The 14,781-nt window shown below is 48.6% G+C and overlaps 1 protein-coding gene across 1 annotated transcript in view; it reads left to right on the top strand.

The window, feature by feature from the left end:
* LOC149350010 (Kv channel-interacting protein 4-like) overlaps positions 1-14,781 on the top strand; it is a 425,036-nt gene that overhangs the window by 379,644 nt on the left and 30,611 nt on the right. The window lies entirely within an intron of this gene.

Genomic DNA, 14,781 nt, shown 5'->3' with positions numbered 1-14,781 from the left:
CGGCTGCCTTTTGTTTTCGCCTGGCGACGCGCGATGGCGCGCCCTTCATTGTCCGCGATGCGCCGAGACGCCTTCTTCGCGCGGCTCGCGCTTCCTCTCGAATTTTTGCTCCGTTTTTCAGGATGTGTCGGGCTTCATTGTTTCTTTTCTGTTGTTGTGTACGACACCCTTCCGTGACGAGTGCCGTCGCCTTCCTTCTTTATCGTTTCCTCTTTCTTTTTTTTTTTCGCGCGTGTTCTTGACGGTGACTTTATCCTTTTGTTTTCGTCTCGGCTCCCTCTGCGCGTTTATCGCTTTACTTTCTCTTCTTTCTGCCCCCTTCAAGGGCATACAGTAGGATGCCGCTGACTCAGATCGGGATTTCATCTTGCTCATCACTTTTCATCCTAGTTTTGCAGCGTCCTCTCTGTTTCCGTTTATTCGTTTTGTGTGAGCACTTCTTTTTTTTTTGTATGTGGGTCCCTTATTGTTTTTACTGCTCTCACGACATGCTCGCCAAGTATTTGGTAACCTTGAACGACGCCAGAATCGCGGTATTCAGACGAGATGCACACGACTGCTATGCATAATTAGCGTACTCATGGCTGATATGCGCCGTGAAGCTTGACTGGAACTTGTATACGTGTTTTGTTTCTTTTTAAAAGGTCTTGTTGGCCGTCTAGAAGCCTGCTCAGTTGCATTTTAACAGCCGACCCAACTTTTTGGTGCAGCCAATAACAGTTGCTAAAGGAAGGAGGGGGAAGAAAAGGGGGGGGGGGGGGGGGGGGGTACGGCTAACGATTGCCTCCTGTCCCTCAATTAAGCGAGAAATTAATATGAAAAAATGTCATTGGCCCCCAAATTTTTATTCTAATGCATGACGCAAATAGGGCCGTCTCCCTCAACCACCCTTTCCAAAACTGGACCCTAAATCGGCGCCTGCAGCTGACGGCGAAGCCTGTGTCGTGACTTGCTACTACGTTGGCGACATCATCATGTTATCGGTCTACAAAGCCTATGTTATATATATATATATCCAGCGTTTGCTTAACTCTGAGTGAAATGTGACTCCAAGGAGAAAGCCGACATTCGTTCGATGATATGAATGTTTACTCCTCGTTTTCGCAGTGAAAAAGAGTGTCCAGTGGTTTGGAGTAAACCAGACGAACAGTACTCACCAAAGTATCCACTCCTCTGAATGAAACAAGATTTTGCTTTTTTTCCGAAAGGTGTGACACGTGCGATGGGACAGCATTCAATCGGAGTTGAGCTGCACGCTCGTTTCTGTCAACAGCGTCGAAGCGAAGGTCACCCATACTTTTAGCTTGAGAGCATCGCGACATTTGAGGCAACCGGATGCATACAGTTCTTGAAGCAAGCGCCACGTGGCACGGCCGACTCTCTTCGGAGCGTCGGTAATTCGGCGGATCCGAGTTCTCCGTGGGCCAAATAAAGCACAAGGCAAGAGTCAAAACGTCTCCAGCCGTCTTGCCCCTGGTCCGCTCTTCTTCCTAGGCTGCCCTGCGCCATCTCGGTCGGCAGCCTTCCTCGCCGGACGACTCCCCCCCCCCCCCCCCCCCCCAATCCTCGGACTTTTATTGTAGCCCGTTGTCCAGACCGGGGATTCGGCCACCTTTTATGACAGCACGCCCGTAAACTTTATAGCGGCCGCGCCGAACCCTGGCGCGCGCGCGCCTTGACACTGGAGCAGCATGTCGCGCGCTCTCTTTTGGCAACTTGGCCCCTGCGCGCCGGTGCAGTCTGTGCTGGGCCTGCCCGTCGAGAGAGTTCGGAATGAGCCAAAGTCCACGCGGCTGACCCTAATTCGGCGCGATCGGGCCTTTCATTCCACCTCCGACTGGCTACGACTCCGCAGAATGGCGTACCGATGGCGTCAGAAAGGAGCGCTGTATACTGTGCTGAGTAGCACGCGGATGTCGCTGTTCCGCTGGCTTTCAGGGACCTTGTGCGCGCAGATGAACCGTCGGGCACATGGAAACAATAACGGCTGTGCCGTGTCGTCTATTTTTCTATTTTTAGAGATTTTAGGGTTTTGTTGAACTTACTTTCCAGAGAAAGCTGAAATAAATATCACTAATCACCGCCGAGCTTAAAAGAGCATTAATGTTTTGTTCCCTTTTTTTTTTTTGCTATAAGGGGACAGGGCGTCCGGCGTGGCAGGCAGCGTGATCCGTTGTCATGACGTCATGCGTGAAGTCACTGAATTGACCAACCAGCGTGGCGCGTTGCACTTACGTTATACCTCTTTCATTTACTTATCACACTCGTTCGTGTTACACCAACGCCAGTGCCACAGAATCGGGAGACGGGCCTTTCTCAGCTGCCGCAGTAAAATGCTGTTAATCGTACCCTAGACAACTTCCTGTCGACGGAAGGGCAGATTCCGGCGCGTTAACCTCGAATGGGTAGCTTCGCGAGTGAAGTCCAGGAATCTCGATGCTACAGCTTATTGAGGAAATCGATGGAAGCAAAAAAAAAAAAATAAAGGCGAAGATTGGTATTTCTGGGCGGTGTCACGATATAGCTCGAAAGGAAAGGCCTTGAAAGCGAAGATTAAGTTGCATTCCGGATAGATCTATGTTGTACAAAATGTAGCTCACGCACGAAATAAAGCGAGCGGGAAGTCAGCGTCTGTACCGTGTCTCTATACGTTTCTTTTTTCGACCCGTCTTAAGCTTCATCATCATGAACCAGCTAGCCCAGATGAAAGTATTGCTCGACCTCATTTTGTTGGAGCTGGAAATCGAAGCAATTTCCTGCAAGGCTGTATTCCACCTACTCCGATGACGCTCCGGAAAAGGACGAAAAGTCCGGGTATTATTACTCTGGCTGCAGAGGACGCAAGTAAACATAGAATGTAGGTTCTTCAGCCGGACAAGCGCTGTTTATTGGATTTGATTACTGTTGGGATACCACGCGTGGGTGCACTCGGAGTCTAAAACTATGTAACAATGAGTAAGGCCGGTTGGAGATCAAGAGCTTGAAGAAAAGGCAACTTTGTAGCCGTCTCTTTGGCCAATCTTGCATCGCGCCATTAAAATCAAATGATCGTCAGTTTTGAAACAACGCTTGCTGTGTCATCTTCGTCTCCCTGACGTCACGTCCGCGAAACTATAAACCCCGAACCACTGAATAAACGCTGCTCAATCTTGCCTCAGCCCTGTACCGGCGTGTTACTTCAACGCCAACAGCTTCACAGGAACTGGAACATCATGGGGCGGGCGAGCGAAGTTGCTGAGACCACAGCGCAGACTTTAATGTTAAGTGCAGTTTCCTGGAGACGGAGTCAGTAGGAATAAACAGCAAATCCATGTAAAGAGGGAGTGGGGTACATGCGCTGGAGTACGCTGAAAATGCCGTGACTTTTTCACAGCAAAAAAGCTGAGGAGGCAGCAGCCCCTGGGCGACAACACGTGTATCTCAGCAAAAGCAGTCCCAATAACGAGCTGGGAAAGAGACCGGCAATGATAAAATAAGCAGATATTTACTTCGAGTCACGAAGTTTTTCAAACACAGGCATGAAGGGCGGCTGCGAGGTACTGAACGGCTTACTTACTGCAAGTCATCACTTACTAATAATTGGAGCCGCCACAGCGAACACGAAAATTCGATTCTTATTTGATGTATCGTTCAGGCGAAACGCCGCGGAACTGTGAAGAGCATTTTGGAAAGTGAAGCAAGCCTGAGCCCCCATTACAGCTCCTTTACGCGTTGAACACATATTTGCTTTCTTCGTTAAAGGTGTGCGCATCGCCAGCGCTGATATGCAGAGAGGCTTCTGCGAAATTCTGCACGCATGAAGATGACACGCGATCCGTTTGGAAGGAGCATTAAGCTGTCAAACATGGCTTTCAGCGACGGACAGCTCACTGAAACGTAATATATCGACGTGCAACATAACGTCCGCGGGCTTGGCAGATTTTTTTTTTCTTTTTGTTTCTGGTAGCCACCATGCATAAATTGCTTGACACGTTTCTAGAAAATAGCCCACGAGCGTCCTGCTTCATGCAAAACTGTCTTAAGACAACGACATCTTCCATGAAGCCAAAACGACAAACGCTGATATCTACTTGCCCGCCGCAGTGGCCCAGTGGATCGTGTTCAAGGTCTCGGGTACGATCCCGGCTGTAGAGGTCCTATTTCGGTGGAGTCGAAATAAAAAACTCGGTGTGCTGTGCTCTTTCAGGGCGTGTTGAAAAACCAAGCGGGGTCTAAATTATGTCTGAACCCTCATCTGCAGCGTCCCTCATAGCCCATGTGTCGCTTCGGGCATTAAACCCACAGTTTACTATTAGTTGCAGTTAGTTACCCACAGTTTACAATGTTAGGCGTTCGATCCCCAGTGCCACCGGGTACCCACCGGTGATACAATGGCTACAAGCTTTCCCCTGGCCTTGTGTTCGGCTTAATCAGGGTGAAATGCTTGGGAAATGGGTCTTTGACCCCACTTTGTACAATTAAAACTACATTGTGCCAAGGTGCTCTTTGGTCAAAGATGCACTTGCGCCGTAAATATTCATCATCATCATGAGTTTACAGTGTGTTTTCTTTTCTTTTTTTGCTGCTGTACACTCGTTAAGGGAGTAGCATTCTTGCAGGAGCAGGGCTGTAGCGTAGAAATTGGACTTCGAGGGATTCGTGATCCAGAAATATGTGTCGTCAAGGAAGGTTGTATGGAGATAACTCGGAACGAATATGAGAAATAAAATATCAGCGCTGCAGCTTCAAAAGAAATAAAATGCATAAATAGAAAAAGTAAGTTCGGGTATTCGCCGGGTGTGTGCGTGCGTGCTTGTGCAGGCATTGGTTGATGATTAGCCAGCGCCCCCTGAGTAACAATCAGCCGCACACGTAAAGAGTGTGCCACACATGGCGGCAACGACCACTGTACGTGTGGCACTGCTAAAACTAAATTACAGTAAATTAAAGTTCTTCTGCAACAGTGAGTATTGCTTTCAGATACCAGTAATTTAATAATGTAACGGATAACTGTCACACAGTAGCTATGTGAGATTATTTATTAGTTTTCCCAATACCTTTATTTATCATCCACGGCGAAAATAATCAGGCGCAACCAATTCTGGAACAGTGTTGCCAACTGCCTTGAAGGCTGCAGCAGCGGGCAGCGCCAAGAAAGATGGAGGAAAATGAAAAGCAGACAACACAAAGAAGATGTCGCTGTAGGCATACAAATCACCAGGGAGCGACGCGAAGCGATAGATCCTCGTCTGATCGGCAAAAGTGCACGACCGGCACAAAGCTAAGCAGGAGTCTGCGCTTCGAGGCCAACAAAGGCCCTCTTACAAAAGGCTCACTGTCGACACCCTTTCAGCCGATCCCGACAAAGAGAAAGGTGAAGGAATCTCGTTCCACTCTTGTGCACCGCTTGTCCTCGTGCTGCGTTCTGTTCCGCGAGAATGCCATGCCCACCTTCGAGTCTCAAGGCTTGGGTCTCTGATACTCCTCCGTTCGACCTGGGTCTCTCCGCGCGTCCTCCGGGCCCAGTCAAGAGCAGCGCAGCGACCCTTCAGTGCGCGATGAAACCAAAGCCAGAAGCGCCGACGAGCTTCCAAGATGGAAACGTCAACGCTTGGCGCAATTACGAAGCCTTTCCTGTCGGAGCCTGGCGTGTCGAGCATATCCATGGAAACACCCTCAGGTTGAGCACCCCTTGAGGACTAAACGTTGCAGCTGGGCTTCCTGCTCCGATGGCGTAGTGCATCCACTGCAAGTTTGTACTGCGACAGCCATAGTCGCCCTGGAGCCACTTACTCGCAGTCTATGGCAGTCTATGGGCGGCTGATGGAAAGCGTAGAGCTAGCTGTCTGGCAGAAGCAGGCGTTCTTCTTCCCAGCGGTGCCCTGAAGAGCGGTCCGCAGTTCTTCCAGGCGCTGGAGCGCCGCTGGAGCTTTTCGAAGGACAGCCGCCTACTCCATAAGGCCGAAAGGTCCATACCTGTTGGCAGTAAATAGTGCGCTGGTCAGCACGAAGAACTGGTCAAGACAGAAGCTGAAGCCGGGCACAACGATGACCGCAAACTGTACGTAGTGAACACCCCGCCGGCACCTTAACGATGAAGACGACAGTGTCGTGCTCCCGGTGGTCAACCACACCGCCACTCGACTTGTTCGTTATGCGATAGTCCCTCCTCTTGAGGCAGCAGCGATTGCGCAATATGGATCGCGGGGTGCCAAACGATCTTTCGCCCCGGTAGCTGCTCTGTTCCTCACTCTTTCCCGCTGATGGTGCACCAGAAGGTCTCTTTCCACCTGGCCGCGGCTCTGTGGAAAAATAACTGGCGCGCCATGTCGGGAAATACGAGCACTCCGGTGCTGCCACAATTTATTGCCGGGGGGGATGCCGATGTCATACTGTAGCAACTTCATGGTACCCATTGGTAGCACATCCAAAGTCAGTGCTTCTCCCACCTTCGTTGTGATTGCAAGTAGGGCGCTTCTGAAGAGAAGATGAAGTTAGCACGGTCTGATACGCTCGAGCTAGACGCTGTCGCTTTAGCGAAAGCATTGTCTTTACTTGCACAAAGCACTGAGCTTACTCTTCAGTGAAGGGTCGGAGCCTACCAGTTGTTCTGACGGAAGCCGTCGCTACCACGTCGTTGGACGCGTCAAAAATGAACTTTCATTGAAACTATTGACGCCTACAAACTACTTATGAGTGCTTACTTTGTTTAGTTTTCTCGGGTGTCTGGGTCTATTCTTCGTGGTTTCTAGGTGGAGCCTCGACGCTCGATGCAAAGGACATGACGTTTGAGTGCACTCTACCAAGTGCGCCCAGACGGGCTAAAGGCCAATCGATGCGTGTGTGACTGCCGGCTGGGCGAAGTGTTTTTAAAGTGGACGCGGAAGCGTGGCGAGAGCGTGACAGGGGCAGCGTTGAAAGCGAAACTATACTGCACACGGCCAGTGATGAACCAGTGGCAGTCATATGAGAAGTTAGAATACCTGTCACGAGTCATGTCTGTTGTCCCATCCGGTCACGTGGCGTGCGTCGCCTGCCCAATCGGATCTCCGCCTTCCGAGCTGCTGCCACGGGTAGGCAGCGCGCAAACGGCGACCACTCTGCGTCACCCCTGTGCAGAGTGGTCCAGCAGCCCGAACCAATCAATGAAACTCATATCAGACAGTACCCGATGGTTTTCGGGTAAAGCGCTGGCTCCCACCTAGTTTGTAGGTCTATCCGGCTCTACCTCCGCGCAAAAGTGTCACTTCGTTTGGAGTCCAATGCGCTGCTCTAGCGCTTTACACAAAGGTGGAGCATACTGTACGAGGAAAGCACCGCTCTGCGCACATGCGCTGCGGTCGCTTCTTCGTGGCTGCATCCTAACAACTTTGTCGAGGGTTGAAGACAAGGATGCCGACCTACGACCAGGTGCCGTGGACGCCTCAATCGCTATCGGTACTACCGCGTCCCTAAAGCGGCTCGTCCGCAGCAAGAGTCTCGGCCAGGAGCACATCACCGCGCTGGAGAGCTTAGCATGCAGCTTGATAGGGCTTGCTTTGAAGAAACACATGTGCACAATAGACTTGTTACAGAAATAAACACCACTCTTGTCTGACCGTATGTTTTGGTTGCAATAGCGTAAGTTCACCAACTACTGACTTCTGATACAACGAACGCAATCTACGCGACTGCCAGGTTCGTATAAGTGGGCGCAACCGTACTGGGGCCACGTCGGGTGAGCTCCATCATACTGCTTAAAGGAAGAAGATGAAAGGGCAGAAGGCGAAGGCGCGGCTGCCTGCACTTTAACCCTTTTTTTTTATCTTTTCGAACATAAGAACATGTAAAACTGAGTGCAGCGCCCACTGGTTCCGTCGTATCTCTAGTTATCCGATACAGTAACTTGTCACTAATTTGGCAAGCTCGAAAAAATAAGGGATTGCGGAAGGCCGAAAGTCCCAATTTCGCTCGCCTCCTCGTCACCTTGTGCTTTCAGCTCGCATATGTAAAACAACTTACCGCTGTGAAACAAACCTTTGTGTAACAATCTCAGATAAATGAGCTCTGTTCCCTTTAGAATAAAATGTAGATTCTCCCCTGCATGTCGAAAGCCCGTTTCCCTGATGTCTAACTTGTGCCACAACACCTGAAATTCGGCCCAGTGTCAAGGTTTGGCCCAGCTGGGGCACAAATGGTGGATATGAATCGCGCTCTGCTCGCTGTAGTCGTCTCACTCAGCACTGTACAACTTGCGGTGAGCGGACCGGCACCGGGACGAAAGATGCCCAGAACATTATCGATAATGTTGCTGGCACTTTTCCACAATCACACAGTCGCTGCAACCTTGTAGCACTACACATGAATGCTTTGCTGTAGCATACATGCCGACAGAGTAAAACACGCGAAGTTAGAGAGAAGCGCAGCTGCTCTTTCAGCTATGATCTGATGAACACACTACAAAAGCGTCTGATATCTGATTTTCTTGCAGGTGATATAAAGTCAACACGCTAAAAAAAAAGTAGGTGACACAACAGGGGAAGCAAGAAATTTCCTTTTGAAGAACTACAACAACCCTTTATTCTCTGGATGAAACTAAAAAAAAATAATGCTTTAGTGCGTATGGGACTGACCGCGTCGTAGGTCAGCGCACTCATTCATGTGTCGATTCACTCGGGCTGACTCAGACTCGCGTACAGATCATGATCCGAGTCGTGAGTGCGCGCGCTCAAACTCAGATCATGGTCTGTGTTTTCGCAACGATAGTGTGCGTGTGCGCTTAGTTTTTTCTTGTTTTTTTTTTCTCCTCCTTGTTTGCTGACAGCGGAGGGGAAGAAAGATTACTGCGGCGCACAAGGACCCTTGAGGGCGAGTTAGCTTGGCGACGTCTGTGGGCAACCGAAGAAGATTCCGCTGAAGAGAGGAAGACAGCGTTTTACGTTTACGCGGGCGCGGGTGCGGTAATGAGCCGCGTGGGGATGAGTTGGAAGCTTTGACCGTTTTGCGCTATGTCGCTGCATCGGGGGAGGGGGTTCCTTGTCGAGCGTCTCGGTCGGCTTGGGGCGTGCCACTTGGGCACATCAGTGAGCCGGAGAAACGAAAAACTGCGTTGCAACACCATCTACAGGTGGCATCTGGGATCGAGACAGCCAATGCATGACCTTTATTACTAGCAGGCATGTCGCTTGGCTCGTTGCAATGTTTCGTGCTTTAGCTCGCCAAAATTCCGCAGTTTTTCGTTGCCCCGGTTCTCGCCGCGTGGAGTATACCACTTTTGTCCCCGTTAGTACGTTTTGAGTAGAAATGAGTGAGTGAGCCCAAATGAATCTTGAGCTGAGATGAGTGAGTGTGCCCAAATGAGTCCTGAGTCTAAATGAGCAAGCCCAGATGGGTTTTGAGTCGGAGTGAGTCGCAAGTCGTAACAAGTGGCTGACCCAAATGGGTCGTGAGTCGGAGTGAGTCTTAATTTGTTGTGAGCCTAAATGAGTTTTAGGTGATGATTTCGAGTGAGCCGTGGCTTGTGTGAGTTTGACTTCGAGTGAGCCCATAGGTTGATCAAACTTTGGTGAGTGAACGTGAGTGAGCACTGGTGATTTTGCCGAGGTATTGAAGAGTTGCTCATAAATTGACCCCCGATGGGAAATCAGTCACATACTCTGCTTTTTCTCTCATGCCTCTTAAAAGCATGCGGAGAGAAGGCAAGGCGAGAATAATGCTCAGAGCATTTACTTCGCGAGATTTCGTCTCGGATCTATACAGTCGCGGCCGCGGTTCCTGTGAACAGCTGGCGAGCGCTCGCGAAAGAATTAGCCAGCCGCTGCGCGACCCAGGGTCGTAACTTCGTCGTCGGTCCCGCTGCTATTACTGAGCAGTCCGAGGCGGAAACGAAAACACAACGAGGGCAAACGAAAGAGCAACAGTGAAGCGCCGCCGCCGTTGCCCGGATCGTAAAGAAACGGGCTTGGGCGAAATGATTGCCCAGAAGGGGGAGTCCACGGTGCTGGACATTGATGGTGTTTTATTATACAATTGTGACGAGGATTAGGGCCCAACCTTGGTTTGAAACGTCCGTCCCCTCCCGCACACGGAGGGCTGGCAGGGGTCTTTGCGAAAGAGGCCGCAGAATGCGGTGCCCTGTTTATCAGGCCTGTCGTGCATCAAACTGCAAAATTGCACGGTGCCTGCTTCGCCGAATGACCGTTGACAAAATGCAGGCAAGAGAGGACCGTTTTCGGCGCTCTTGAAATATAAAAGAAATAGTGCTTTGGCGAATTGTTTTCGTGGCTGGCTCTTTCCTTCAGCTTCGGCCTTGTGTTGCCCCACTGTCCTCGTCCGGTCGACTTTCGCTTATCTCTTGCTGCGCTCGTCTTCATCAAGCTATGCAGCTCTGTAGTGGTGCAGGCGCAGATCATGCGCTTCTCCTCGCGCGCACTTCAGGCTAGTTTCGTTTTCTCTTCGTGGTAAAAGGCGTTTGGTTGAACCACGCAACGAGAAATGCAAGTATAAAGGACCGTCATTTCAACGAGCCAGCTACACCTTCCTGCTTCCATTTTTGTTTTCTTTTTATCAGAGCGGTTTCCTCGCCTTCAAAGATACCAGTGATTTATATCGGCGTAAGAGACTACCTCAATGTACTACGTAGTGTAATGTCAGAAGCACTTGACAGAAGACTTGAAGACACTATGAATGTAATTGCTTCAATATTTAACATTTGCATCTCATATGCTAGAGAACAGGCTTGGCGGAGACTACGCCCCGTGTACACGGCATTGGTATACGGCACACCTCAATGCTTGCTTGGTCATTTAAAAAAAATAAGCAAAAGAAAACAATACACAATGTTTACGAGCCGTTAGAAAAGTGAAAAAATTACAAACGAGTGCGTGCAACAAGTGTGGCATAAATTTAAGAAGTTGTCCGCACAGTTTTTTTTTTTTTTATGGGGGGGGGGGGGTAAATTTTACAGAAGACATGCATGTACTTTTTGATAAGGTGCGCACATACGGCTACATAATAAAGAGCTCAACAAAGAAACTCTTCGGAAAATAAAAAAGGAAGTTACAAATGTCACTAATATCAGATATTCTTATGAAATAAATAGTATGTGAGGTCAGGTCAGTGTGACGAATATGTGATACCTCGGTTCAACATGTAAGGAAGTCAATAACGAAGCATATTTACCATTACTGGTACGGGTAAGGATTATGTGAAAAAATTCATTCGCTCTAATTGTTCGATTATTTTCTAAATGTAGGATGTCAAAGTTGACGTTGAACTAAGTGCTGTTCTTTTTCCGTCGCGCTATCGTCCAATAGACATTTTCTCTCCCGTGTGTGCTTTCCCCCAAGCGTAGAGTACTAAAGGTGATGCACGCTTCGCAGGGGCGGAAATCTGCTTTTTTTTGTTTTCTTTTTTTGTGGGGGGGGGGGGGGGGGAATTGTCGTGCAAGCTGAGAGGATGAGGAAAGCTGCTGTTCCTGCAGAGTCCTTCGTCTTAGAGGTCGCAATTTCTGTAAGTGCTGCAATGAAAGGAGGCGGAGGAGGCGGCGACTATGTTTTCAGGTCGGAGACAAAGTAAGGTATTTCGACGATGGCGGTTATTTCGTGTCTCACACAAAAGAAGCCGGATGTGGCGCTCCTTGTTTCTTTCCCCGGCACACAACTTGCCGACAAACAAAAATTTTATTTTATTTTCAGTTCTTGCTAAGTTCTCAGGCATTCTGCGTCGTTAGTGGCATTTGTACGCAAACTCCATGTGTGTTTATGCGTGCGTGTGTTCTGTGCACATCAGTTTCAGATGAATTTCGGGTTATTCTTCATCAAAAATACTACTGTAGAGAAATGAAACACAAACGTACCGATAACAGTGAAATATCAGAAACTGTAAGACTTCGGAATTTCGGTTGTTAGACAATTTATGATGGCATCGTTGTGACGAGCGCTCTTTAGAGTCGAAAAAAGAAACGCTCCATTACTTAACTTTCATCACCTAAAATCGTCCTCTTTGCGCATTCTTATCTTGTTATATTCGTTTGTGCATCACTTCTCCACCGTAGCACTTCCCCGTGCATGTTTCCATGATTTTTTCGCTAGCCTGTCAGAATTTTTATTTTGACGTGCTTTTGACGTCGAGGCTTAGGTTTATTGACTGCAGCGCTCAGTCAATGTGAGGCGAATTCCGTACCGCATTTTAGTTTTTCTTTCCGGCGCTCATCACACTGTTCCGCTCCCCAGATAAAGGAAAGCTTGTTGTGCAAGCCCGTCCCAGCCGATACGGTCTCGGCTAGCAACTGTTTCCTTTTGAACTATTTGTTGCCGGCAAGGACTTCGTTTTCCTGGTGGCCTCGCCTCTAATACGTCGGCTGTTGAGTGACTTCCTTCTCCGCCCAGCTGCCTGCTTGACGGTAAAAGCTTTTCGCAGAGCAGCACACTAAAAGCCGCTGCAGCAACCTCAGCTCTCCAGTGCGCGCGCTTGGTCAGCCCACGGTCTCTGAACGCACTTTACACTCTCCGCGGTGGCAAACAACTTGACCCAAAGAACAGAAGTCTTCCATTCTCTCTGCGAGTCCTTTGTAAGCTTCGCGCTAGCTCCCGCGTCGTTCGGCCCTCTTCGCTGAATCGCGCTTGTCGCGAGGGTCGCCGAAACTGTGCTTCGACCGGCACTGCCGCAGCAGTATGACTGAAGATGTGGTTCGGTTCCCTTTCGCCATCTGCTACTGGCGTAGAATGCGCATGGTCCTAACCTACGGCAGAAGGTTTTGCAAATATAAAAATATGCGCACACTCTAATTATCAGCCGTCAAATGACGGTACCAAATTCATTAACCCCAAATTATGTGGGTGCCAGAAATGGCTTCTTGGGACACATCGGCAGTCAAAAGTTTATGAAACGCAATATTAGAGAAAAAAACTTAATTCAATCACCGCTTTTGCACGCAGCCTGAAATATGTGCAGCCTGAAATATGTGCAGCCTGATTCTGGGTGTGCGAATTACACACTGCGGCATTAAACTTCCAGCCACTGTTCAGTTTTCAGATAATATATAGATTGTCAGAATTTCAAGGACCTTCCTGTAAGACTTTCGGCCGGCAACTCTCCTAACATTTCAGAAAACCTGTCAGGGCAAAGGCCTGTGTGAGAAAAAACGGGGCGATGTGTAAGACATTCATCGCACTTTTGGGGAACGCCAAGCGCTCCAGCAGTCATACAGAGGCTTAGTGCTGAAAGAGCTGAATATGTATCAGTGCCAGAGAATTTATTAACGAAATTTAATATTCAATGGGGGCTTGCGAAACCTCAATATGGCGTCCTAATCTGGTGACGATATGGGACTTACTTCTGACCGTCAGCGATGAACCACACCTTTTGTCGCGAATTTATTTCGTACTTCCTTCCCATCTCGTAGACAACATGAAATTGCAAGCCCGAGAAAAAAAATTTTACCGCCACAGCATTTACCAGCATGAAATAATAGTAATGAGCCAGCACCGCATGTCTAGAGTAAACTATATATTTACTTGCGATTACCGCGGAATTAAAATATAAGGTTTATGTGCATGAGTGAGGTTATATTGTACTCTTTTCATCCGCTCTTTTCGCCTGCGGCGTACTCAATCGGGATATAGATGTAGCTCTATAACGCTTATGCATGTGTAACGCTCTCTGAAGACGGTCGGGTGGTGGTGGTGGCTCAGTAAACTTCAAAGCTCAGTAAATGAGTAAAGTTTGTTCTGCAAGAAAAATGTAAAATAAGACTTGCTAGTACCGTACGGTTTAATGCTTCCACGGCTGACAGTATGCTGGCTCCCAGACTTGAAATAAAGACTCTACCAGAATTGCCATTGTTCAGTGAAGAGGAAGGACACGAATGTGAGATAAGCACATTGCAAAACCTTATCCTACCGTGCGTACCTATAATCCCACCCACAAGATCGCAGAAAATATTAGAGGATTACAAAACTATCGTGCTACAAGATCGCTAGAAATATATAATAGAACGACTAGTCCATAATATATATATACTAGTTATTTTGCGATGGTGCAAACAACAGAGAGAGAGAGAGAGACTCTTTAATGAAATGCAGAGAATTTAGCCGGCGTTTAAAAATCGCTGGCATGCTACTCTGCGTAGGAAGGGGAATTTGGGACACAACAACAGTACAACACAACAACAGTACAACACAGGGACAGACGTAACGAACGAATTAAATACGGGTACATGATTATGCTGTTGACAGCGCGCAAGTAGCTCTAGGTTTCAACTGTTCTTGTGGTTCGTAGTGCTGTTTCAGTGCTCTAAGCGGAAAACCTAACTCATAGAGGTTGTTTTGGGCGTTTATGGCCGGATGAGATCTCGTTTGCAAATCCTCAGTTCACCATCTGTTTGTGGTTTCCAAGCAATGCCACACCCGGTATTCGTTAGCTCTAGTACCGGCATAGACGACGCGCACAGGACATATGTTGTAGAAAACGACAGGTACCAGAAAAGCGCAAAACCCAACCACCAAGTGCCAATTACTCCCACAGGTGAAGTTTCAGAACGAAAACGGCAGCTACTCAGCCGGAAGAAGCATATTGCTGGTTTCTTTAAGTTATAACGAAAATTTTTGCCGGTGTGCGCAGAAAACGCAAACAAATGAATCGTACATAGTGTGCTGGTGATGGCAAAGTGGGCGCGAGGCGTTTTGCTCATCTGCTCTTTTGAATCTCAGCGCCACTGGAATATTTAGCGCCATCTGCAGCCGTTCAAGGAAATTGTTGTGCTAGTGCCGCCATCTTGTGGGATTTAAAAAAACTACACGTTCATGCAGTCGGTAAAATTGT

The sequence above is a fragment of the Amblyomma mixtum genome, chromosome 3 (genome assembly GCF_055824585.1).
Source record: "Amblyomma mixtum isolate Tamu chromosome 3, ASM5582458v1, whole genome shotgun sequence".
NCBI lineage: Eukaryota > Metazoa > Arthropoda > Arachnida > Ixodida > Ixodidae > Amblyomma > Amblyomma mixtum.
This window is presented reverse-complemented; position numbering and strand designations above follow the sequence as displayed.